Below are 5,000 nucleotides of genomic sequence, written 5' to 3'. Positions count from 1 at the left end.
CCACCACTACCACGGCCGCCCCTACTCTCTCCTCCCCACGGCCAGCCTTCGCTATACCAAACACGCTGCAGGAACGGTCAATCCCGCGCCGCCCCTTGCGTTTTCTCGGCTCAGAAGTCGCCCATGCCTGCTCACCCTCGGCATGGAAGGTCGAGCTTCAAGTGTCCTGAGCGACCAACCGAAGTCGCGGCGCTGTCAGCGGGGTTGTCCGCGTTTCCCACAACGAGTGATCCCAAACAAAACCGAAGTATTCGAAACGGTCTAAAAATTTTCCGTGGCGGTGGCGTTGCAGTGAGCCTTGTCGGTAGTAATTTACATTTAGCTCAGCGTCCTCGGCAGCAATGTGCAATTCAAATGACAATAATAGGTATGGTAATCAATATACTCCTGCACGAAAGGAAAATGTGAAAAATGTCGAGGACTTCAAAAGAAAATGACATGTGTATTTTGTTCAACAACGACAACATTTGACTCCCGTGAGACACCTCATCTCGGCTTCCAAATTCCGCGTTTTATTCTGGGCACTTCATCTCGCTCCAGAAGACATTACCGAGCGATGAATTTATTTTGACTAATGATAGGACGCGTGGCTGGCCGGTCCGAGACGCTCCTTGTGAAGATTTACCTCGGTCTTGGCACTTCCCTTCTGCTAGTAGCCGCCCGTCCCCGCGAGGGATGTCCGTTGAGGATAGGACTATAATGGACCTACGGAGGATAACAGGTGCCTTGCAGGAGTCGAGTCTTATAAACCTTCAATTGAGAGTCCTAAGGCTTCCTTTAGAGACTCCTGTCAGAAATTCTACAGGAATTGACCCACGGTTGGTTGGCATGGTGCGAGCGGTCGGTTTGTAGGAGTCCATCTCTTTTTTTTTTCTTTCTCTCTTTTCTTTTTATTGATCCTCCTCACGGTATGTCCACCTGTGTTCTTCCCACGGATTAACGTTATCGCTCAACCAGAGATATGCCAGGACAGATAACGTAGGTACCCCGAGAGGCGAGCGCGATGCGGGGGAGAGAGAGAGGGAGAGGGAGAGAAGGAGAAAGAGAGAGAAAGAGAGAGAAAGAGAGCAGTTTATCGTCACTCTGGCAACACGAAGAAGCTTGACGTTTTTGTAACTGTTCGTTTATGACGCCAATTACGCCAGTCTCCAGAGCCCAGGGAACCGAGTATGTGAGTATGAGCTGACTGATCTTATGGCTGACTCAGTGAGTAACTACCTTGGCAAAGAGAACTCCACGCCAATAACTCCTCCATCTTGTGTCCGTGAACATTCTGCAGGACGTAACGTAACAATGCAGAATGAATGAACACTGAGCTGCCCGCCGTACCGATTATTCGTGACTGACGTAAAGAACAGTGTTGTTATGTGTTTTTTCTTTTCTTTTCTTTTCCCCGAGAGTCAGCAAGCAGAGTGGGCGGCGCGAACCTCTCTTATGGTGATGAGTCAGTTAAAATTCTTTCGCTGGACGGAGTAGTGAGACGCGGCCCTTAATTTTGCTGGACTCGAAGTGAATGTACAACTCTCTACTGATTTTACTGAGAAGGATGTTACTGAACGGCAACTTTTAGCTGTGTTGTCTCTTTCATTCGTCCCTGAAAGTAATGGGAACGTTTCTTGTTAAGATGTTTCAAGAATTTAGTCCGATTCTCGTCTAGAAAAAAATAACTAAAAGGGCTACTTTACTTTTAGGTGCTATGGAATAAGAGATGAATTGTTAATATGCATACAGTGTGTGTGTGTGTGTGTGTGTGTGTGTGTGTGTGTGTGTGTGTGTGTGTGTGTGTGTGTGTGTGTGTGCGCGCATGTGTGTGCGCGCATGTGCGTGTGTATGTGCGTGCGCGTGTGTGCGTGCGTGTGTGTGCGTGTGTCTATATGGATGTGCGTGGGCGTGTAAGTTTGTGTACAAGGTGTTTTCAAAAAGCATCCGACTTTATTTTTTGTGCGCAAACAAACGAAGCTCGAAGCTCGTGGTTTGGTGCATGTATGTAGCCGTTCCTAATGCACATGCGTGAATTTCCTCTCACCTGCAGAAGCTGTCAGTCGACAGCAAACTGCCGAGAGGTGAGGTAGAGTAAGTGAGTACCGTTCTGGTAGGCCCTCAGCATCCCAAAATGAGATCGTCATTGATCAAGTGAGGACTCTGGTGACCCAGCCCTCAACTAATCAATGCTGATCTGATTTCGGGTTGTTAAGGCCCTGTCAGAGTGTGCTTCACTCTACGGCTACATACATGCACCAAACCACGTCTCCCGAGCTTCGTTTGTTTCCACACAAAAAAAATGGATGGAAATTCTCCGTTCTGGATATCCTACGGCTCCTTGACTCAGCAAAACTAAGAAATGGCGTTAGAATGTTAGTGTCCAAATTACAATGACTCCGGAGACATTGCCTTACAAAGATCTTATCAATCAGAGATTAGTAATCCCTAGATTTGCAGTTTAGATGATTCCATTGCCTACTTTTGTGTTGTTTTTCGACTTTCCATGTCATGCTGACATCAAAATGCTAATGCATAATGTTATGAAAATCATGATTATTATGACTATAATAACAGTATTGATAATAACAGAAGTAAAATGATGATGATGGTAACAATAATCATTGCAGTAATAATAACAACAGTAGTCACATTGAAAACGATGACTTGTCAATAATAATTTCAGCTTCACACTCCAAATTTTGCCGCAATCACAGTTATGACAGTAAGCAAAACAGGTAAAGATCAATCGATCATATCGACAATCACAATTGAGGCACTGCACTGATCAAAAAGCACTCGAGTAATTTGAACGCCTTGCAACTGCAATTGAAGTGCAGGACGACTCTTGACTCGCAAGCATATCCTAAACTCCGGGGGTCCTAACGTGATTTAAAACTGCTTGGGTGTTCGAGCAACCAAGGTGACTTGGGAGGCGGATCCAATCGGGTCAAGCACATAGGCAAAACTATATTTTGGTAAAATCCTTCAAAGATTCAAAGTGACTAGGGAGTTTTAAGCGATTAGTCAGCGGACCGACGGCGTTGAACGCGCCTCACACTGCTGGCACTCCCATGGCTTAGAGGTTCGAGACTATTCTGGCACTCGTTCATCCCTCAAAATCCATAATGTAATTTTAAAAATCATCAAGATGGATTAAAGAGCAAGGCTGCCTTTCCGTACCCGAAATTGAAAGGAGACCGATGATCTATTTAAAAAAAAAGTAAGAGGTGTGTTCATCACATGGAGTTCAACATTCTCTCGCATTCTCTCTGGGTCATTCACACTGTCGGATGTTTTCTAGATTGTCATTTCCACTGACTCAGCGTGGCAAGACGAAAGGCCTCATCTGGATAAATGGCAACGTAAACAACTAAACGAGGCAAATGCAACAAAAACAACGACCAGTGAGGCAACTCCACATCAGTGGTAAGACAATAGCTATGATTTCTCGGCATAAATATCAATGGGGAATCAACGTTACCGTTTCCCATTAAAACACAATGAATTTGCCTCCACGACCCACAGTCCTTGGTCACACCCTCCGACAACAACAAGGCTCGGATTCGAGGACATGACAGGATGATGGGAGGGAAAAGGAGGAGAGGAGGAAGGAGTGAGGAGGAGAGAGGAGAGAGAGGAAGAAGAAGGAAGGAGGAGGAGGAAGGAGAGGAGGGGAGAGGAGGAGGAGGAGGAGGAGGAGGAGGAGGAGGAGGAGGAGGAGGAGGAGGAGGAGGAGGAGGAGGAAGAGGAGGGGAAGAGGAGGAGGAGGAGAAGAGGAGGAGAAGAAGGAGGAGGAAAAAGAAGAAGAAGAAGAAGAAGAAGAAGAAGAGGAGCAAGGAAAGCAGCAGAAAAAAAACAAGTGAAAGACGTTGAAGTTAAGGCGGAGGGAAAAGAGCAAAGGCGAGGAGGTCAAGATGAGAGAGACAAATGTATACAAAGTGAGAGTAGATACAGAAAGAGAAGAGGTGTAGAAAAAGGGGAACTAGTTAACGGTAGGTAACTCGCAGGTGACGAAGAAGGAAAGCAAAATAAAAAGCAGCGGCCTGGGAAGAGGGATGCGAAAGATGTAACACAAGCGAAAGAGGGAGGCGAAGGAGGAGGAGGAGGAAGAGGAGGAAGAGGAGGAGGAGGAAGAGGAGGAGGAGGAGGAGGAGGAGGAGGAGGAGGAGGAGGAGGAGAGGAGGAGAAGAAGAAGAAGAAGAATGAGAAGAAGTAGAAGGAGAAAAAGAAGGAGAAAAAGAAGGAGAAGGAAAAGGAGGAGGTGATGGTAAAGCAGGAGGAGGTGAAGGAGGTCTCCTCTCCGTGGGCTCCAAACAGTCTCACAACCAGTTGCGTTCCACTGCAAAAACTTTTACAACATTGCAATGCTGAAGCCACCATCTCGTTCGGGGTTATGACATTTTTACGACTCTATCTAAATGAATATTGTGGCGCGGGCGACGAGCGCGGGGCCCCGAGCCTACGGGCGCTCAATCGATGGTTTATGGCGGCGAAGCTGAGCCTCCGATCTCTAAGTCCGGCAGGGACTCGAGCCGAGACGGAGAGCTGAGTCCTGCAGCGATGGGACTTTTTCAGTTACCTTCGCTTTCGTGTTTCGTGGGATCGGCTCGATTTTTATTGTTCTCCGAATATATTTTCTCGTGTTTCTGTGTTTGTTGCTGGCGCCCCTCGTCCGACGAGCGACGGCCGGACTGCGCTCCTCTGGCCGCTCCTCGCTTTCTTCGGCAGACATGAGCCGAACCTTTTTCGTGGTCGACTTTCGGCTAACATGCCCGGAGTCGATAATAATGTCGCCATAATTACCTTCCGAAAAAACGTAAGAGCGAACCAGAGAAACCAAGTAGCTCTCCCTCCCCTGTTCCCTCTACCACCGGAGCGCTCCGGTGTCGCGCAGAAGTGAAAACTAGATAAAAATATAAATTTACATATAATTACACACGAAGGCTCGTAAAAAGTTTCCTCGCCGTTCCCAGACCCACCGGACAGTATATTCTGAATACCAATTTCCACACACTGCT

At 47.2% G+C, this 5,000-nt stretch overlaps 1 protein-coding gene across 1 annotated transcript in view; it reads right to left on the bottom strand.

Moving 5' to 3' along the window:
- Positions 1-5,000, bottom strand: part of LOC119579650 (protein O-mannosyl-transferase TMTC2-like) — a 69,495-nt gene that overhangs the window by 57,148 nt on the left and 7,347 nt on the right.

This window comes from Penaeus monodon, chromosome 12, assembly GCF_015228065.2.
Source record: "Penaeus monodon isolate SGIC_2016 chromosome 12, NSTDA_Pmon_1, whole genome shotgun sequence".
NCBI classification, from domain to species: Eukaryota; Metazoa; Arthropoda; class Malacostraca; order Decapoda; family Penaeidae; genus Penaeus; species Penaeus monodon.
This window is presented reverse-complemented; position numbering and strand designations above follow the sequence as displayed.